Source organism: Paroedura picta, chromosome 6, assembly GCF_049243985.1.
Source record: "Paroedura picta isolate Pp20150507F chromosome 6, Ppicta_v3.0, whole genome shotgun sequence".
NCBI lineage: Eukaryota > Metazoa > Chordata > Lepidosauria > Squamata > Gekkonidae > Paroedura > Paroedura picta.
Genome location: NC_135374.1, coordinates 43,457,095 through 43,479,758, shown reverse-complemented (window position 1 = coordinate 43,479,758; position 22,664 = coordinate 43,457,095). Strand labels below are relative to the sequence as shown.

Here is a 22,664-nt window from a genome sequence, read left to right as displayed (position 1 = left end):
CAAAAAAAGCCCACATTTACATCCATCCCTGGCATTAAGCCTGCACCTCAGGCACACTCATAGATTACCCTTAATTCTTATGGCAGCAGTTTTGAGATGGGGGATGCTGGGCAAGGACCCTGCCTACTTTCGTGAAACACAGGCAGGTGCCACATTGGGAACAGTGCTCAGAAGAGCCACTTGCTTAGAATATTGGAGCTGAAATCTCCAGGCTGGTACATTCCAACAACTTGTTTCAAAAGGAACTCTGTTCCATGACAGACAAAGTTCAGTCCCTCATTGGAATATCTGAATTTCTACCCTCAAATTCTGGCAGAAGAATAGACCCAGTAAGGCATTCACAAATGCCATTCCTTTGGATTTTTCATCAATTTAACTGGTTCAGAAAGCTATATCTGGGTCAGGAATTTTAGTAACATCACATCATGGTCACTTAAAGCACATTTCAGCCTCTTTTTCATTGCTGGCATGCACATATTAACCACAGAAAGGCATCTGAACATGTACTTGCACTGGGTTTCTGGTTTGAATAGAGGACTGACAGCTGTATATCAGCTTTCTTGAACTTTACAGCACATATGAGATTATGGTCTACCTTGATCCCTCAGAGTGAGAACACTTGTTCTGTCAATTGCATTTTTTTTTAAGGACAAGTACTTTGGCTTTTCACTCATAATGTTACTTCATTGGGATTCTTGCCTAAATTTTTATTTACGTGACTCATATCTTTGGCTCTGTCTTGACAGCTGCGGTACACTTGAATTGTTTATAAAGAAAGAAACAATCTGTGCTACTCAACCTATATATAAGGAAGTAAAAGCAAATCAAAACAATGACATGTACTTCAAAGTGCATGTACTAGGTCATTTTCAAATGCTTTGTGGTGGGGGGAGTGAATATCTAGCATTAAAAGTGATAGCTTTATCCCAAAGCATTGCTCAAAGAAAATTCAAAACACCTATTTGCTATAAGAGTTGCCATAAATTAAGGAGAATAACAACTAATTGGGAAACAGCAGGGAACACTGCAAGGAAAATAAGCATAGCCTGCCAAAAGTGGCAACAAGTTTAAACAAAGAAGAGTGTTTTTAGAAAACTCACAAGCTTTATCCTTGTTTCAACCAAAAGTACATAACAAATGCAAAAACATAATCTGCATTAATATATAAAGGAATGTTATACAAAGGTAATATTATGTTTTTGACAATTAGGCTTATCTAAGAAGTATTTCTAAGGCACTTTGGAGGTATTGTTTATAATTTATAATGCTACAGGTTTTTAACTTATAATACTTTATGCAATATGGTTTAAGAACATTTATATCTGTCAATTGTTATAAAGAACAACACAACATTAGAAAAGTTAAATCTTATTAACTTTATTTTTAAAAATACAGATAATTTGGCAACCCCCTCCCCCCCCACACACACACACACTCCCTTGAGAAAGTGAAATGTGAAACACTGGGCCAGAACAGGACATTGTGTTCATCAGCATTTACTTGGGCTTATGTCTCTGGCAGAATTTTCAAAAAAATCTTGGCATATCATTACGTTGTATAATAATACAGATTATTTTGTACTCATGGTTGAAACAAAGATAAAGCTTGTAAGTTTATTAAAAACATTGCTGTTTGTTTAAACTTGTTGCCACTTTCAGCTATATTTTCCCCATAAAAGTAAAAAGGACAAAATTGTATGTATACCTGAATCCAGAGTCTTGTCATTGTAATGCAATAATTTATAGCCTGGGCCTAGGGCCTCCTGAAACAATATTAAAGGCTAGGAAAGCGAGAATAAACAAAACAGATCATCATTCCATCTGCTATCATCCTGCAGAGATGCTGATTAGAGCACATATAATCATAAGGACAATATGCTGTCAAAAACTGCGGCCTAGGCTTAGAATGAAGCCCTGTTAATACCATGAGCCACCATGGTTAGTGGAAAATATAAATATTTTAATTAATAACTAAATATGGTATCAGAAATCCATAAGAGACAGCAAAGTTCCTGAAGGAACAAAACTGCAATGAGAAATGACCAAAGATACCACGGATGGACTACAGACCAGGTGCCAAGAAACTAGAAGCAAGTGAGTTGGCTGGGCAGAATGCTAGACCGAGTACCTTGGACAGCTCCAAGGGAACTACTTGCCTAAAGAAAGACTGGCAATAGGCTGAGCTCTTATCCAAACCCAGCATAAGGAATTCCTCCTTAATATGCCTGTGCTTGTTCTCAGAGTCTTGCATTCCACTAATACTTAGAGACTGCGTGAGTTCATCAGCAACCTTAGCAAGCATGATCTTGCAGCTGTAGTTTCTGGGATGATCTTTAAAGTCCAATATGTTTTGTCTGAAGAGTTGTATGTTGAATTCACAGTCTGCAGCTACAGTTAGAGCAGACATCAAAATTCTTTTTCTCTTTGTAATAGAAATGCATTGCCCACCCCAAATGAAGTGATTCAGATTATTGTCAATTGCCCTTTTAATTTTTTAAACTTTCCTGCAAAGAAACTCATATTTAAATATTCTAATTATAAATATATGTTGTAATTTATAAATAACATGTTATGAATGCATTTAATCAGAACCATCCAGAGTTTAGATGGCCTATTGAATCTCAGTAGCATTTATATAACAGAAAAGCATTAATATCCAAAATACAGTTCTCTTCTATTGATGAAAAGTTTGGAGAATGCATTCTCTTTCCACTGCCGTGCTAATAACACTGACTTGCTTTGGAAACCCTTCCATTCAGTTTAAATCTTGGGCGGTGGGGGAATCAATATTAAAGCAGTGAATTTCTAGGATTCTCAATCTGCTTTGGATACAATTCAAAGGAATGTTTACAAGGCCATACATTCATTTTTAATTAGTAAATATTATTTCATTGCTTTAGTAAAACTTTACCATTTTAAAGCCATCTGGGAAACCGGATGCTTGCCAGCACTTCCTGTTGGTTTCAGAATGATCTTTATCCTGAAGTGCAGCTAACAATGCAGAAAGAAATTAAATGTCCCATGCAATTTCACTGGGAAAATAGCTCTTGATATTGTAATGCTTTGACAACAGCCTCTGACAGCTAAAATTAGCTTAGCTTTATTGAAACAGATAATGAACTTCTCTCATTATACATTCACGTATAATGCGATAAATACCAATTAGTACTAATATATTACATTTACTAAGGAGCTGTTTCTTAAATCAGGTTAGTTTGTGTCTACTAACAACATCAGGCTACTCTCAAGATTTCCCCGTATAATTCTATTGCCTAGCATTTAACATAATAGTGGATGTGCTTGAATTTAATCAACATATATGCCTGAGGCAGGTATAATGTTCTCAATCTACTAACCATTTTTATAAAGTCTGAATTGTGCTTCAATATGCTCCTTTCTTTCCTTATCCCTCATGCATGTTATTCCCTTTCTTCCTTTTTCAGAGCTGGTTACTATTGCATCAGTGCCAATATGGTTAGTGCTGCATGTGTACTTATCATAACAGCTGGGTGTAGTGGTTAGGAGCACAGACTTCTAATCTGGAGAGCCGGGTTCGATTCTGCACTCCCCCACATGCAGCCAGCTGGGTGACCTTGGGCTCTTCACAGCGCTGATAAAGCTGTTCTGACCGAGCAGTGATATCAGGGCTCTCTCAGCCTCACCCACCTCACAAGGTGTCTGTTGTGGGGAGAGGAAAGGGAAGGCGAATGTAAGCCGCTTTGAGACTCCTTCTGGTAGAGAAAAGCAGTATATAAGGACCAATTCTTCTTCTAACATGTCCAGGTCAAACATCCTGGATGCTTTTGGCTTATCCTGGACTGAGCAGGTGGTTGGACTGGATGGCCCGTATGCCCTCCCAACTCTTATGATTCTATTGTAACCAAAGGCATGCTATTTCTGAGTACAGAGGCTCCATTTGGCTATCATCCATGAATGTGTATGATCCTATTTTTAAACCATCTAAGCTAGTGGTTTTTACTGTATCAGGTAGTAGATAGTTCCATAAGTTAATCATTTATTGTATAAAGAGTTCTTTCATTCAGTTGTCTTGAATGTACTGCCTATCAATTTATTTTCTTGATCCTGAGTTCTAGTGCAGTAGGCAGACTACTGTTTTAATTCTCTTAGTTTTCTCCATGTACTCTATCTGAGGGACCGCTTATTTCCTTATACCCCTCACAGGGTCCTTCACTCTGCAGATGCTAATCTACTGGATGTTCCTGCCCCTAGGAAAGCACACCAGGCCTTGACCCAGGCCAGGGCCTTTTTGATCCTCGCCCCGACCTGGTGGAATGAGCTCCTGGGACAGCAGAGGGACCTGATGGAGCTATCAGAGTTCCACGGGGCCTGCAGAATGGAGATCTTCTGTCAGGTCTTTGGTTGAGGACAAGGCTAGGAACAAATGGGGCTTCTCCTCAGGTTATGCGGCAATATCTAGCGTACCCTACTCCAATGGGATCGACAACTGCTGAGATGGGCACGGCATTATACCACCAAACATATCTTATCTTAGGTCATGTTTTGTCTTGTTTTGTTTTATGGGGTGGGATTTTATGATGTTTTATGGGGATTTTTATATATCGTAACTTGCCACAAGTCTCTGGAGAGTGGCAGGCTAAAAATCTAACAAACACACACACAAAAATTAGATATATTACTTAACATTTTGGCTTGCATCAAAACATCCACAAAATTGATGTTTCTCTACAAAACTCAAGTAAGTTCCAAGTTTGCAGAAAGATCAGGGGGTATTATTTCTCAAAATATTAGAAACAATACTTGTAGCTTTAAGAAAAGAATACCCATTCACTGTTTTTGGAGGTTGTTAGGAAACTCACAGCATTGCTGCGCTTTCCAAGCCTTGGTTTCTGTAAGGCAAAGCCCCGAGGAAACCACTTGGTGGCCAAAGCTGTCCTTCCCTTGTCATGCTCCCTAATGGAGAAGGAAACATCAGGGACCGGCTCATCAGCAGACTCCAGAAATTCAGTATCCACACCAGTTGCAACTGAGGTCAGTTGCATGAGAGCCTCCATGCAACTGAACTCAGCTACCACTGCACAACAGGGCCTGGCCTGGAGTGGGCCACCATGCAACTTGGTCAGACTTTTCTCAGGAAAAGGTTTCCAGGGGAGGGAAGGAGGAAATTGTGGGGGAAGAGATATAGCAGGGCATAAGAAACCCCTGCAAGTCCTTACAGGGGCCCCAGTTGCAATTCATAAACCTCTCTTATATTCTGACTTATTTAATAAGGTGAAGTATTAAAATCCTTTCCCTGGGAAAACACTCCAATTGCTTTATCAGTTTGGTTGTCCTTTTTAAATGCAACTTTTTCATGTGATAAGAATTGTGTGCAGTGAAAAAATGGAACAGATCCATAGTCATTAAAGTCTTTGTTACCACTCATGCAGCTAGCCATTGGTGCTTCAAGGTCAATACTCTGATTGGCAGCAGTTCTCCAAGGTCTCCGGTATTCGTATTCACTTGCCACCTGGTCATTTTAAAATGCAATGGCAAGGATTGATTCTGGGACCTCCTGCATGCCTTTATCCTTGCTGCTGCGCACAGAGTTGGCATGCTTACTGAGTTACCCACTTGAACCAAGAGATCTCTTTCTAGGTCACTTCAGGCCCCACTTCAGGCCCCATCAGTGCATATGTAAAGTCAGGAAATGCTTTTACATCAATGGGCATTCCTTCTCTATGATGTTTTGTGATATTATTTAATTACTCTGACCGTGAGTACAGGGAATCAATACACTAATGCTGAAGGACACAATCCCAGCAATGTTAGCTCTTTAGGTCCCACTGATTTCAATGAGAGAGATGTGCCTATAAAAGCATGGACTTTGAATGGATCTTGCCCTTCTCTTTAACTGCTGATTCCAGAGCATTCCAGAAGCCACCTTGCTCAGAAGGCTTGCTGCTGGTTTTCAGGTATTTCTTATTAATTCAGACTAGAAGATTTGGGGAATGTAAATAGAGAACACTATTTGCATATATTTTGTGCCTTCTGTTTGAAGATTTCAAAGCACTTTTGACAAGTGCCTTGATTCACAGCATCCATGCGAATTAGGCAGAATTATTCTCATTACAGATAAGCAAGAGAAACACAGTCTGCGGTCCAAATCCACATAGCAGCACACCAGGCACAGTGAAAGCAGATCTAAAATCAAATGACTTTTCTCTCAGTTGCTAATGTGTTGTACAAATGTAACCAAGGAAGCTGGGTCACAGTGAGCCTGAGATATTATTCACAGTTGTCTACATTTCACTGGTCTGTATGCAGGTACCTTATGCCTTAGATCTCTTTTCTGTGTCTTAAAATGCTAGTCAGATTTTCCCCCCAAACTATATTTCCTTTAATGGAGATGCATATTGATGAAAATTCAGCAGCTGTAGCAGTCGTGAAAAGCCTTCCAAGCCTCTAACTGGAGAAGATGAGCAAGCACAGGACAATCATTGCTGTAGTAGTGGTTAGAAGTGGTGGCTTCTAATCTGGCAAGCTGGGTGTGATTCCATGCTCCCCCACATGCAATCAGCTGGGTGACCTTGGGCTAGTCACAGCACTGATAGAGCTGTTCTAACCAAGCAGTAATATCTGGGCTCTCTTAGACTCACCTACCTCACATGTCTTTGGTGGGGACAGGAAAAGGAAGGCGACTGTAAAACACTTTGAGACTCCTGGGTCTTCTCTGCACTGGGCCTTTTATCTTCTATCAACCCAGATTTTAAAAAGCAAACTGCACCTTTTCTAATTTCCATTTTAATTTTGATCGCTTTAAATTTTCCATCTGCAATGTTCATGATTGACTCTGTGGTGACACCAACTTTTATCTGGGCCATCTGGGAGAAGGTACTATCCACTAAATCTGAAAAAGGAATTTTAAAGGCCAGTATTGCAAGTGTATGTCCACATTTTTTTTCTAGTTTATCTTCAACCATCTTCTCCTCACCTCTACTTGCTGATGCAGTGTGATAGTCTGTCACTGATTGGTCAGAGAATCAATTCCAATGACTGTAAGAGACTTCCCCACCCCTTCTCCCCAACCTTGCTCTGGCTGTAGAGTTGGGGAGCAAAAGGCTGGAAATAAAGCCCTCTCCAGCTTCCTGCTCCCTCCCACACTGTAGCACCAGAGCTGGCTAGGAAGGGAGACAAAAGTGCACATGCCCTCCCCCCAAATCAAACAGGAAGGAGAGAGGAGAGTGACAATTGGAACAATTCAAGTGCAGAATGTAACCTATTAGTAAAAGCTGTTTCCAGTCAGGAAAAAGGTACATTGCAGATCTGTCATAAGATCCATGTTCAAATCTATCAGAATTTATCAGAATCAACGGGGGGGGGGGGGAAATGTTAGTGCAGACTGTACCCTGATAGAGAAAATTGGCATATAAAAACCAACTCTTCTTCTCCCCCTTCCTCCTTGAAATAAAGCCTGTGGTGATCAGATATATTGTTTCTTCAGGATTCCCAGCTGCAGTGAGAAGAACCCTAAGTACATATATGCCTACACGTATTATATCTTTCAAAAACTGTTGCTCTTTTCTTTAAAGTAGATGTCTGTACAATCTGATAGAGGAGGTTGAGTTAGATGGCTTTCATTTAATGTAATGCTAGCCACACTTTGCACATGAATATCTGTCCAATATATTTATTCTGTATTAGCAGAATTTCTTCAAGGCCTTAATTTGATGATAAAAACTCTTAAGTTGTGCTTTATGGGAAAGCTTACATACACATGTAAAACTTACTGAAGTTGTGTTTATGGGCATTAAAAAGGCACTTTCATTTCTTTTACAAATCAGATAGTTGTGCCTTCAAAGCATATTGTAGAATCTTAAAGGTAGTTCTGAATATAGAAAAATATCATGCATTGCAAATGAGATGTATTTTAAAGACCTTTTAAAGAATTTTATACCACTGGACTGTATGGAACCTACTTCTAAGTAAGCCCACATAAGATCATACCATTATATTTATGGTTATCAGTCGTTTGAAGTGGCTTTATTTCAGAGACAAATTTTGGTACTGATCCTATCTCATGCAGTGTTTAGGATCTGTAGTTGGACTGGATCAAAGAAACAGATTCCTGTTTCCCATTAGGGACACTGTATTTTGAGTAAGTGCAGACAGATTGACATTTAGCGGTGGAAATCCATGTGACCACACTGCCTGGGATGACAAGAGGCAGTGGAATAGCTTAGGCTAGGTGATTGAATTATCTGGGGGCAGATGGGCAACTGTCATGTGAGAATGTCTGAGAAAATTCGTGATGGTTCATGGGCCCCTGCTTTACTATCAAACTAGATGTTTTCTCCAGGCCTCTAGTAGTCAACTCAGAAGATCTTTTGGAAGGTATCAATTACCAATGGTCCTGCAGGCCAGTCAGTAACCTTTTATTGGCATAAAATATGTATAAAACATATAGAAATAGGGCTTAAAATTTCAACAAAATAATAAAATAGGCCATGGGGTTACATAACCGAACAGATCTTAAAATGATTAGATAAACTATAAAAGATAAAATACAAAATAGGCAGCATATTATAAAAGCATCTTAGTTAAGACTCTGGCGACTATACTGGTTACCTCTGGGTCTTTGTCAGAGAGCAGAAATTGCAAGGTCATAGACTTACTTACAGAAGGCTTGTTTCCCAGCAAAGCAACAAAACTGTCATCCCGGCATTGCTCATATAAGGGGCAATCTAACAAAATGCGTGCAATAGAGTCAGGGCAGCCAGAACCACACAGACAGAGTCTCGCATGGTATGGCATACAGTTAAGCCTTCCCTCCAAGACCATTGAGGGGAAAGCATTCATTCGTGCAAGGAAAAAAGCTCTTCTCAGGGGTGGGACATCAAGAAGATGTAAGTATGTATGCATAAGATTTCTCTGCAGGCTTGTATGTAACACTATGCTTTTAGAAAACCTCTGAAGGAATACAATTGAGATTTCAGCTAGGTCTCTACATGCAATGTACATATTTCTTGTTATTTGGACAGAGTGATATGAAGTAATCATCTGCTCATAATCTGTAATCAGGAACTGAGAATTGACATAAGAAATTAAGTAGGAAATGATAAGCATTGTTACTTATCATACTAGTAAAATAAAATAGCACAAGTGAGCTCCACTTCTGCAGCTGCTGCATATAATGCCTCAAGTGGTCATCCCAGATGAATAGGACTGCGTCTTCAAGTATGGCGTCATTCTGAAACTGCTTGTAAGGAATTTTAGAGTAGTTTACTTTAGAGAAACACAGATTCAGATAAGAGCAAAGACCTATCATTTCAACACCAGCTAAATGTGACGTTATTGTGCTGAGTTATATTTGATTGCCTAGACATTCTATGCTTATGACACTCCTCCAGGTCAGAGATAGCACACTACAGTCATGGTTCTGACTGTGCTGAGTTTAAAATCTGAGCACAGAAAAAGAGAATTTCAAGGAATGAAGGTGAGGGTTTCCATGAGGGGAATTGTGATGAACTAAAGTAGGCCAAAGCTGTTCTAGGTAACTGGCCTTCAAAAATTACTCCATATTGAGTGGAGCATGGTTGGAAACATGTTCAAGGCTATTGTAATTACCATAGTGATTTTTACTGAACAAAGGATGGCTACACAAGTAAGTAAGAAATAAACTGGAACTCAATGTAAGCAGTGGGAATAATAAGGAACAATATCAAGGCCAATCTAGATACTATTAGTCCCAGTTTAGCCCCAGATTGAGATCACATGGAGGCTAAAGTGATTTTCTCACAAACTGCAAATCCACTGGTTTGCAGAAAAATATGAAAATAAAATACATGAAAGTGAAATTCCCTACCACCACAAAAAATAAAAAGTATCCTCTGTGCTTGCACTCTTACCTCAAGTAGTACAGCCCAGAATTGGTGGAATGGCAGCACAGAAGCTGTGCTGGGCCCAGCAGCAGAGACCCAGCAGCAGTGGGAGCCCAGCAGCCTGGGAGCCACACTAAGCCCAGAGGCTACTCGGCCGGCCAGGAATTACACTGTGGATGATGTTGGCAACATGGGAGTCATACTTGGCCCACTAGCAGAGGAGGAGGCTGCCCTGATCCAGAACTGCACCAAAATTATAACCGGTGTGTGTGTGAAGGGGTGGAATCTGGGATTCTTCCCTTAAATTGCTATAGTGGCGGATGCCCAGGAGGCAGCAGTGGTAGAGGAGAACAGTGGGCTCAGAAGCTATGACATGATACCCTCATAAGTTTCTCTGTCCACTGAGCCCAAAGGGAAATAATCAATCATGGGGGAGGGATTCTCTCTGGCCATCAGCAGTGGTGGGAGGGGGGTAGGGTTGCAAGAGCCATGTTGGGAAACTCCTGGAGATTCAGCATTAGGAGGACAGGAAGCTCAGCAGGGTACAATACCATAGAGTCCACCCTCCAAAACATCTGTTTTCTCCAAAGGAACCATAGTCTGGACAGGAGTTGATAATCCCATCAGCAGGGGATGGGGGGGGGATTGCCAGAGCCAGGCTGGAAAACCCCTGGAGAAAATGGATGCTGGGGGAGGAGGTCTGTACCTTGGTTTGCCAGGCTCCAGGTGGGACTTGGGGATTCCTTAGAATTACAGCTCCTCTTTAGATAACTAAAATCAGTTCCCCTGGAGAAAGTGGATGCTGGAGGAGGGGGACTGTGGCATGTAGCTAGACTCCAGGTGGGAACTGGGGATCCCCTGGAATTAAATTTCCTCTCCAGACTACTGAGATTAGTTCCCCTGGAGAAAGCAGATGCAGGGGTAGGGGGGAGACATTTTGTGGCATGTATCTAAGGTTGCCAGCCTCCAGATGGGACCTGGGGAGCCCCTGGCATTACAGCTTCTCTCCAGACAACCAAGATCAGTTCCCCTGAAGAAAATTGATTGGGGGGAGGGGCTCCGTAGCATTGCACCCAAGGTTGCCAAGAAAGAAGGAAGGAGGGAGGGGGAAATTGGGGGACGGTGTCACTATGTGCAAGTGAATGAGTGAAAGTGAGATAGAGGGGGGATCAGCCTTCTGGCTGAGAGCCCCGGCTAGTCCTTGTCAGCCCAGGTGAGGGAAAGAGGCCAGCCTGCACACTTCAAAGTGTGCACCAACGCCTCCTCTGCCCGCTCCAATGGCAGCGCTGGTGTGCCTTGTCCTGCTGAGGGAAAGAGGCGTCGCTTTGCTTGCCCCCTCCTCCCACAGCCCCCAAGCTGCCACTGCCCACAAACTCTGAGGCAGTGAGGTTTTTGGCAGGCAGCGGTTGGCAAGGCTGCAGGAGGAGAGAGAGAGCGAGGCAAGACCCATTTCCCTTGATGAGTCTCCCCCCAAAGGACACCCAGAGCCCGTGCAAGTCTCCCCCCCCACACACACACACACCTAGGAGAGACGGAGTGCGTGAGTGGCCCACCCCTTCCTCTACATATCTGTTTTCAGCTCAACTGTCCATGTCCCACATAAGATGTTTCACATCAAAAACAGATCCCTAGGGCTGCTCATCTAGAAAGTTAGGAAAAATGGGGGGAGGGGAATCTTGCCTCCGAGGGAGGAAAGTAAATGGGACCATCATAGCTGAGGTAGATGTTTGCTGAATGGGATGTTATTCTATGAGATAGGTGTTGTGTTATGTGGTGGGTATTGTTTCCTGAGGTAGTTGTTGTTATGAGGTAGGTTTTGTTTAATGAGGTAGATGTTTAGGGAGGGAGATTTTCTTTGAAGGGTAAAAGTAAAGGGGGTATTCAGGGGTTTCTTCAATGGGGGAATTTCGTTGGTTGCCTCAGCCAAGGCACCAGGGCACCCAGTAGCTAAGCCCCTATGCTCAGTGCAAGTAGAGAGATGGGGTAGCTCAGAACCCTGAATTCATCTAATGCCCAAATCCTACCAAGGTTAAGGTGTTCTCAGTCAGGAAGGAGGCTATAAGATGTTGGTCCTCAGCCAAGGCAGGCAGTAGCTAAGCTCCTCTGCTTGGCCAGCCTATTCCTGCCCAGGAGAGGGGTCACAGAGGAGTGTACTCAAGGTGGAAGCAGCAACAGGGAGTTGGGATGTGGAAGGGGAGGATGCTCAGTCCCCCCAACTCTGAATTGCTGCTGTCAGTCCTACTCTCCTAAGACTGTTAGCAATTGCTGGGGTCTGGGTTGTGGTAACAACTCTGTTGTCTCTCTGCTGAGCCCCAGGAACAGATCAGAGGAAGGAGGCTCTGAGATCCCTGGTGATTCCCTGCTTGTCCTAAGCTCTAGTGAGCTGGCAGGATGGGTTTGGTGCCAAAGGACAGGGGGTGGAGAACTTTCCCCTCCCACTATGAGCATCCTTTGCAAACAGTTTCACCCTCAGGACACAGAGTTGTTCACAATCAGAAGGGTATAAATGTGGGCCTCAGCCAACGTGCCCAGTAGGTAAGCTCCTCTGCTCAGCGTTACTCAGAGCTCTGAGTCTCCCTAGCACCCAAACCCCACCAAGGAAGATGTGTTCACAATGAAGGTATAAATGTGAGCCCAAGATACCCAGTAGTTAAGCTCCTGTGCTTGGCATGAGCAAAGAGAAGGGTGGTTCAGAGCCCTGAATTAACCTAACACCCAAACTCAGCAGGGGAGAGGAATTCACAATCAGGAATTAATGAATGTGCTCTGCTCTCAACAAGCACCCTGCTTCTCTAAGTGTGAATACCCAACAGAGGAGAGGGTGTGGAGCTGAACTGAGGGTACATATAGCATTCTGATCTCATCAAGCAGAATGGAAATGCTTTTCTTGGCAGCCAGGAGTGCCTGTTAAACTTTGGAGGGTTCCTATTGGTGTTTCAAAAAGTGTGTGTGCAGCTAGCCCCCCCCCTTAATTGCTTTGACATTTTGTAAAAGTTTTAATTGAATGGAGACAGTCTTTCTGGAAATGTATTTGTTTACATTTAATAAAGTCATTTATTAGAAATATTTAATAAAATCAAATGAAACATAAAACAGCAATTTCCAGGCATCTACCTCACACGTGTAAGGTCTGGAATCAGACCAAGGATGCAAAAGAATTCTATTTTATGGAATTCATCTTTTTGTTCTATGTTGTTGCAGCTACAGTGATCATGTTTGAGTTAATTTTAAACACTGTACATTTCAATGTACAGAACAAACATTGTGACAGATTTTTTTTCTATTTGTTTCAGGAAGGAAATAATGGCCATATGTGCCGAGAACTTCTACATATGCACTGGGTCTGTTACCATTGCCACCCCCCATATACAGTTTCATGCATTGTCAGGTAATGTTACGACAAAGCTCAAAAATGCAGTGTTGAGGGAAAAGCCCCAGTGCATGACAAATAAGAGCAGTTATGCTAAAGAAATTCTTTGGCTTCCATCTATGCAACAAATCTGTTGATGTTGACAAATGGGCTGTTAATGGGACTCTTAAATCACACTGGCTTGATGATTATAAAAAACCTCTGGTTTATTAAAAAAAACCCTCATATTTCATTTTAGTAAATATGGGCTCCCTATTCCAATGGACAAACACAAGCATGAAGAACAAATCTGAAGAGGCCTGTTGAATGAGTCAAAAGGTCCATCCTAGTCGAACATCTTGTTTTCAGTAGTGGCCAGCTAGATGCACTGAGAAGTTCACAAGTCACTTGTGAATAGTAATAGATCTGTCAAATTATTTCATTCCTTACATTGTTATGGTGGGATACACTTTCTCTAAACTCCATTTAGCTATCATGCTTAATATTTATTGACATATTTATCATTTGTAAATTTGCTTGATCCCCTAATAAAGTTTCTAAGGGTTTTAACGTGAGCAGCACCTAGCCCTGTGGGTCTTCAAGATTAAATGCATACAAATAAAGTAATGTTTATTAAAATATATAAAGGTTGAATGAACAGCTTTGAAAAGGAATATCCTATGTGGTACAGTCTGTACTACTTAGTAGCCTAGAAATGAAAAAGCTAACTTTCTGTCTAATACATTTAATACTTGGTATTACATGGCATATCTTCTAGCAGCATAAGCATCAAGCTAAAGCATTCTACACGCAGTGGTCCATCATGATATAGCATAATATATCAAAATATACTAGTATGCTACAATCATAATGTTACCATGGCTTCTCTCTGGTCTACAGCCTTATCATCTTTTGCCCTCATACCAGGTGGGCTCTCTGATCCAACCAGGAATCTTCTTTGATGGAAGTTTCCAGAAGATGTTTACATCCACTCCTCATTTCCCCCTCCCATCTACTTACATAGTTGATCACTCTTTATCATGATTAACTCATTATCACATTCTTGAATCTGGCCTTGAAAGAAATAAGGATGATATCAGCAGGAAGGCCCAAATTACAGACCCCAGCATGTTGAAGGTCTGCTAATGATCACATTAACTCTTGAGGGGAATTATGGTGCCTTGCGTCACATTTCCCCTTACAAAAGAACTATTAGCGTGAAAGAAATTTGACTGCAGTCTGAAGTAGTGCAACCCTTTCTACTATCCCTAAAGTGGGGGCGAAAATTCAGATTTGTTGTCTGTCCATCATCCAGAGTGACTGTGGTCACTTTCCTGTCTTTCCCTTTAAAGCTACAGCAACAGCCTCACTCCTGTGACTCTTTCATGTGAAGAAGAAGAGGGAGGCACATGCACACTTGTACTTTCAGTTTAGTTTAATTTATTAAACTCATATCCTGCCACTCCTGGACAGCTGGCTTGAGGCAGTTAACATCCACAATAGTAACAACAGATTGAGAGCCTCTTGTGGCGCAGAGTGGTAAGCGGCAGAAATGCTGTCTGAAGCTGTCTGCCCATGAGGTTGGGAGTTTGATCCCAGCAGCCAGCTCAAGGTTGACTCAGCCTTCCATCCTTCAGAGGTCGATAAAATGAGTACCCAGCATGCTGGGGGGTAAAATCGTAATGACTGGGGAAGGCACTGGCAAGGCCACCCTGAATTGAGTCTGCCATGAAAACGCTGGAGGGCGTCACCCCAAGGGTCAGACATGACCCGGTGCTTGCACAGGGGATACCTTTACCTTTACTTTACCAAAAACACAGATGTAAAAACCAACCTACCTATCCCACCCATATACACATACCTGTAAAGCAATGCATTACACCTGCCATCTCACATTTCAAAGTGGGGTAATAAGAGAGGGACCCGGTTGATATTCTACCATGTGGCCTCAACCAAATGCCTGGTGGAAGAGCTCCATTTTACAGGCCCTGCAGAACTGTGAGAACTCAGACAAGGCCCTTAGTTCTCCCAGAAGCTCATTCCACCAGATTGGGGCCAGGGCCAAAAAGATCCTGGCCCTGGTTGAGGCCAGGTGTAGCTGTAAGGGGTCAGAACCACCAACCTGTTCTGATTTGCAGAGCGTAATGCTCTCCTAGAGCCTCTTGTGGCGCAGAGTGGTAAAGCAGCAGACATGCAGTCTGAAGCTCTGCCCATGAGGCTGGGAGTTCAATCCCAGCAGCCTGCTCAAGGTTGACTCAGCCTTCCATCCTTCCGAGGTTGGTAAAATGAGTACCCAGCTTGCTGGGGGGTAAATGGTAATGACTGGGGAAGGCACTGGCAAACCACCCCGTATTGAGTCTGCCATGAAAACGCTAGAGGGTGTTGCCCCAAGGGTCAGACATGACCTGGTGCTTGCACAGGTGATACCTTTACCTTTTACCTTTAATGCTATCCTGGGGATTCAGGAAGACAGATGGTCACACAGGTATACTGGGCCCAGACCACTCTTCTCCCACTACAACCCTCTGTGTGCAGTTCTGGAGAAAGGAAACCAGCCATTGCAAGGCTGTTCCTTGTATTCCAGCCCTGAGAGGGTAGCAGGCTAACAACTCATAGTCAGTGACATCAAATGCCGCTGTCTAACAATAAGAGGAGCACCAATCTGCCCCTATCCAGCTGGCAACCAAGGCCATTTCTACCCTGTGTCCAGATTTGTAGCCAGACTGGAATGGATCAAGCACCGAATTTTCCTCCAAATAAGCCAGGAACTCAGCACCAGCATCTTTCCCCATCTACAACTCCTTCTCATATTGCACACGTACACACACACACACTTGAAGAAACCATGCTATTGATTCTTTCCCCCTGCATCAACTTATTTTTCCTAACCTTCAGCTGAGTCTTGGGTTTCTCCTGGAATTTCAACGTCCAGATTATAGAGATAAGTTCCCCTGGAGAAAATGGATGTTTTGGAAGGTGTGCTACATGTCATGACATTCCTACTGAGCTCCTTTTTCTCCCCAAATGCTACCTTTCCCAGGCATTGCCCCCATATCTGCAGAAATGTCCCAAACCCGGGTTGGCAACCCTAAGTTATTTTTGTTTTCCAGGGGAAAGCATAGATCTATGCCTGTAGAATATGTGAAAATTTGAGATGGTGGTGCTGATTTCCTTGGAAAAAATAGTAAAGTTTTCTCAACCTGAGAAATCAAATCTGCTCTAATTGTTCTACAAGCTGCCATTTTTGTGAATGGGTCCACCCACCATTTTGTGATTGGCAGAGTTTTGCTATTTTATGTATTAGAAAAGAAATAGTAGGGCTTTTCCCTGCATGCATCAAATATCAAATATCACTGTATTAATTTTAAAATCCTTTTAAATTCAGTTTCCTTTTGTTAAAATGACCATTTCAAATTGCTTACATCTATAATTTACTTCTCCTTTCTGTTTATTTTTTATAAGGTCCTCTTAGGGCTTGTCAATTTTTTTATCATAGATGGAAAATATTCTTCTCTGTAATTATATTTAAATAAGCAGGTAAGTTTGAATGGGAACAATAACTATCCAGTAGGTTTGCAAAGGAAAGTTCATGGAAAAGTCTTGTGAAAGTATTTTATTTCAATTAGATTTAGTTTAAAATTAAATGATCAGGTGTCTTGGAAAACAGTCATTACTCTTTGTCTTTATAAACTACCAGTGGTATTTTTAGCACAGTGCGTGTAGTTTTTAAAGTCATTTAACTTATAATATTAAAGTTGTTTGTCTCCGTTACTCATGTTCTTACAAGCATTGTGGAACCATTCATTTGGAACCATTCATTTTTACACAGGTTCTGCTATTTACTGCTGTGTCTAATTGCAGGAGCATTTTGAAAAGCAATGTGGGGTTATTCTCTGCTTACAAAGTAATAATCATATCTGTAGATAATTTTATTGCCTATATTTATGTAAGCAGGCAGATGTAGTTACAAAGTTGTTGGCACAGAGTTATCATAACCAATTTCCTGCTCTGAACTAGGACATCGCGTTGATTTATATTTATGCTGATTTGCCTGGTGGATAAGATATCCAGGTAAAAAGGACTATTGGATAACTAAACTGCCTGTTTTGGAAGGAACTGACATGTATAAAAATTAATAATGCTAGATGGTTATTTTAAGAGAAGGCTAGATCACAGGGGTCATAATTGCCTGAAATTAGGCTTTGAGCCACTGATAGTCTCTAAATATGTTATATGTAACATAATGTTAGTTCATAGAACAGAACGGGGCAGGGAATTGTACTATGCAGGATTATATTTTATTAGTAATAACCTTTACATGTTCTAATTTTATATGTTTGGAATTTCTCGTAGGGTTTTTTAGTGCACTTTTATCACCACAGTGGAGCTCAAAGGAGCATACAAAAATACAATATGATTTAAACTAATTCAGATAAAACAATATAAACACAAAATTATTCTAAGCGGAAATAAAGGAATCCTGCTAATGTAGGGAGAGTACAGAAAATGACCTTGATAACTATGGTACCTTTGCAAGTTCCATCAAATGTGATGCTTCATAGCATCATAAATATTTGGTCACTAAAATTAGAAGGTGGACTTCTGTATACTTTTAAGCAAAAACGTTTGTTACCAAAAACAAACACAGGAAATCTTTATATGTGGCTTCTTGTGCATTGGTAGGAATTAATCAAAATTTGAACACGATAGTGGCAGGCATTGTCTGTGCTTCTTTAACAATCTGCCACCCTCCCTCCCCAATCATTTTGTCCCTATCCTTGATGAAATGGCAATTGTCTGATTCATTTCTATGACAGGATCACTAGGATAATTTGGATGGCTGCATTAGCAATGAGATCCCAAATTCCATGACACTTAACTTAGCAATCACAGGAGTTTTTTTTATTTATGTATGTATGTATGTATGTATGTATGTATGTATGTATGTATGTATTTATTTATTTATTTATTTATTTGATTTCTATACCGCCACTTGCCGTAGCCTCGTGGCAGTTTACACATAAAATTCTAAAACAATAAATCCCCAATAAAATCCCCATTAAAATAACAATCAGGATGGCGACCATACTGTCTCATAATTCCTCCTTGTTCTTTCAGAAATTTCTGAAAGATTTCTTGGTGTGAGGCTAATGTGAGTTCCCCTATAATGTCCTTATGGAGTTTTCTTGAACAAAAAATATTAACTGTGTTGAGTAGAAGTAATATGAACCAATAGGTAGTCAGGTTGTTAAAACACAAATTAAATATATACCAGTTTAAATATTGAGAAACTCTTATTACTCAGGACTGGCTAAGAAGTCTACATTGTGGCTCATTTAACTGTATCTACAGAAAATAAAGGAAGGCTATTAAAAACCTTTGGGGGCAAACAGAATCGTTGCTTTACTGTTTTAATAGAAGTCTTCCCTAGAAGTCTAATTTTAAAAGCTTTTAAAAATAAATTTGTTTTTCTTTCTTGTATGCCATCATTATGGTACTTATCATTTTGAAAAAGCTGAAGATGCTGTTATATTTTGTGCTTTTGTTTTAAAATAAATTGCCCTATTCAAGACATAAAAAGTCAATTTAAGCCATTTATTAGAGAAAGATAACAGGAATAGTACATAGAAACCTCAGCTGGCATTTATGAGGATATACTGACTCATTCTTTCATTTTGCAAAGAAACCCTTTAGCATATGCAGGAACAAAAATCCCCAAATGGCTTTCTGCCCTGTGGCTTTAAAACTGCAAAGATGTATGTCCCGTTGGAGTACATAATGCTGTGCGCAAGTGTCCATGAAAGAGAGAGGATGGAGAAAACAAGAGAAAGAAAAGTTTGGCTTTTAGCAGATTTGGTTGCAGAATTTCCCATGATCCATCTGCAACCAGAAACATGACAGGAATGTTTGGAAATGACTTTCAAAGAGCTTCTTAACAAAAGAGTGGACAGCAAATCTTAAAAGAGGAATACTGTCTTCAGTTTTCCTGAGAGATTATTTTTTCCATTTCAGATTTCTAACTCTGGTAAAACAACTAAGCCATTATTTTTGGTGGCAGAATTGTTATCTCAATTGTTACAATGTCCATGTGACAGTAGTGTACACTATCAAGAGACCAGTATGAAGAAACTGAATCACAGATGTACCTGGTCTTTTGTGCAGGAACTCAGTTCTCTGGTGTGTGGAGACCAATTTAAATTGGGACTATGGTACACAGGGGAAAGTGGTTTAAAACTTATCCCACCCTGCATAATTTTCCCATCCTGAAGTGGTCTGGGATACCACTTTTTGCCCTGATGGAGAAACTTGCCAGTGTTTCTCCAGAACGGAGCAAATAATGGCTCCCCAGGCCTTTTCAGCTTGAGAAAATGGTGTGCGAGAAGGCTTAAGTCTCTTTTACCTGTTTGTTACATTATGGATCATAATCATGTCCCTGCTAGTCTTGGAAATGAGCACAAGATGTCAGATAAATACATGATCCAAAGTCTTTGTAGTTGCTACGTCCCTACCATATGAACACTGTAATGTGTGAATCACACTTTGGTAGCAAAAATGACTCCTTAGTTTGAACATACCAACAACTGAAAAAAGAGGAGCAGCACACAGTGGTTCCTGTGTTATGTATAACTAGAGTTAAAGCCCATTTTATTTTTTAATAAAATGGGCGCTAGACTGACCTTGTTGCGGTGCGGCCGCGAGGTGGTCGGCGTCCGGGCGTGTGTGGGCTCAGGCGCGGTGGGGCAACGACCCGGAGGCTGCGAGGCCACTGCAGCGGCGGCGAGAAGGCGGGAGGGCCCAGGCCGGCAACGGCAGCCATCTTCAGCCGCCTCCTGGCCGTTGGAGCGGCCGGGAGAAGGCGACGCGGGCCCCCCCCCCCATGGCGAGCCATGAGGAGGGTTGTGGCGCAGCGGCATCAAGAAGGCGGGAGGGCCCAGCCAGACAACGGCAGCGATCTTCAGCTGCCGCCCAGCCATTGGAGCGGCCGTGAGCCCTGGGCAGGCTTGTAGCACAGCGGCAGCAAGAAGGCAGGAGGGCCCAGCCCGGCAACGGCAGCCATCTTCAGCCGCCTCCCGGCCGTTGGAGCAGCCGGGAGAAGGCGGCGTGGCCCCCCCCCCACCGTGACCCAGCGGCTGGGAGAAGGCACAGTTGGGCGGGTGTGCGGCTGGAAAGGAGCAGGGCCACCGCGTCTCCGACGCGGCGGCCCTGCACCTTTCCCTGCATCGACTCGGAGGCAATGGCGGCCAAGGAGGCAATTTGGAGGCGCGCTTTGCGCGCCTCTCCATTGCCTCCTTGGGCCAGGATTGACACTGGGATTGACACAGGATTGACACTCCACTGCCTCCTTGGGCCAGGATTGACACTTGGGCCAGGATTGACACTCTGAGTTTTTATCCCGGAGGTGTTCTGGCATTGAGCCCAGGCTCTCCCCACCCCCTCCCAGCCAGCTATCTAGCTTCACGGCCAGGGAAAGAGCTGGGCCAGCGCATCTGTGAGGCACCGACCCAGCACCTTCCCTGCCCGCAAAGCCATCTCCCCCCCTCCCTGCCCAGTCTCTCCCCACCCCCTCCCGGCCCAGCTTCCTGGATTCATGGCTGGGGAAAGAGCTGGACCCTGCTCCTTCCCCGGCCATGAAGCCGTCTCTCCCCTCCCTGCGCAGGCTCTCCCTGCCCACTCCCAGCCAAGTTCTCAGCCCCGCGGCTGGGAAAAGAGCTGGGCTGGCACGTCTGGGATGCACCAGGCCAGCTTCTGGGGCAAAGGCCTTTTTACCTTCCCTCACAGGCCTACTTTTCGGGGTCTGTGGGCCCACCTCACATCTCGGCAGCCAGCACAGGAATGGCTGCCGTGGGGCACATGGGGGGGGCAGGTTGGGAGGGGCAAAGCACCTCCCAACTGGTTAGTCCTGGGGCAAGGGGCCAATCAACAGTCACGCTGCATGCAGCTGCTGATTGGCGCCTTGGCCCTGGACTGACAAGCAAAGGATCCAATAGGGAGGCACAACTACTGGACAGCGCCGACCCCCTACCCCTCAGTGTTTTATTTATACTGCTCTGCAGAGTGGTTACAGATAGTAAAGGCCTGCTCTATTGAGGTGGAATGATTACTAACATTGTGGGACAGAAGACGGTGATATTCTTCTGCTAAATGAAGTGCTTTGCTCTGGCAAACGAAACCTTGTTCTTGAGAAGGGAGCCTTCTCCCCTAGGAGGAAATTCTCTCTGCCAAACGAAGGACTGCTTTGTGGGAGGAAGAGTTTCTCACACAGCAGAAGGGAGTCACAGAATCCAGACCAGCATGTGTGGAACTTAGGAAATAATGCCATGCAACAGCTGCCTAGCCAATTTGAAAAGGAATACGATAAAATTTGTTCACGACATTAAATTGAAAGCATAAATAATTTCAAGAAATTATAACCCAATGCCACTCATAAACGGAGAAAATAAAGAAAGAATAGCCCTGAAAATCACTGGAAATAAGACAAATCGGTTTAGCTTTAAATAGGTTAAGAAAAAATTGTTTTCTTTTAATTAAGAAAAAGAGAACAAATATGAATGATCTGGCTGAAAATAATATTTAATGAAAATTAATAATGTTAATAAAAACTAGCTAAATTTGTTTAAAACATTTAAGATTTTGTACTGAGTTGACGTAGTCTAATTGCTATTGCACAGAATTTAGCAGTTGTCTTAGTGAGCTGGGGGTTAATCCCAGAGAGAGGTTTCCTGAGCCATGCTGCTTCTGAATCAACAATAGGGTCCTCCAAAAAAAGACTAAGAATCTTTTGGCGGACAGAAATATAAACTGGGAAGCTAAAGAAAACATGATTGATTGTTTCAATCTCCCCTGACTGGCAAGAAGAGAGTCTCTCTTCTCTATGTACCTTCTTAAATTTACCCTCGAATATCAAAGTTGGTGAAGTAGGCCATCTGGCTAGTGCATACATCCACCTATGGCTAGGAATTTCCAGGAGGAAAAGATACTAAGCAGCAGGAGTTGGAATATACATGGAAATAGGAAATCCAAAGAAACTCAGGGAATCTGAAGAGGTCCATTTGTCGTTCAGTGTCCATATTCATTCTCTGGTTGATGGCTTGCACAGCATGAATGAAGCCCAATTCTAGAGGAAACAATGCCATGTAAGTATATTTTAGATGGATCCTACTAAAGTCAATTGTTGGAACTAAGTTCCAATGAGTTCAGTGGAGTTTGTCACTTTCAGCAAATGAAATTACAATACGAAAAAGGAAGAAAGGTTCAAAACATATACAGAGAAAAAAAGAACCTTTCCAAGGCAACTGGTTCAATAAATTTTATGTATCAATGATTTTTTAAGGACCAACCAAAATGGTTTCTAGATATACTCCGTTTTCACAATTTTAAAATTGTTTGATAAGAGTATAAGGTAAGGTGTGATACTACAAACTGGTTGTGGAAGTATGTGGGAGTAATTCTTTACTGCATTGTTTAAACTTAAATTTA

At 42.3% G+C, this 22,664-nt stretch overlaps 1 protein-coding gene across 11 annotated transcripts in view; it reads left to right on the top strand.

Annotated features, from left to right (window-relative positions):
- HTR1F (5-hydroxytryptamine receptor 1F) overlaps positions 1 to 22,664 on the top strand; it is a 134,472-nt gene that overhangs the window by 70,347 nt on the left and 41,461 nt on the right. For 6 of the 11 annotated variants that reach the window (XM_077342339.1, XM_077342338.1, XM_077342336.1 and 3 more), the window contains one exon: positions 13,132 to 13,226. The exons of the other annotated variants lie outside the window; for them this stretch is intronic. The gene's annotated coding sequence lies outside the window, so the exon portion shown is untranslated. The remainder of the gene's footprint in view (positions 1 to 13,131; positions 13,227 to 22,664) is intronic. 11 annotated transcript variants of the gene reach the window in all.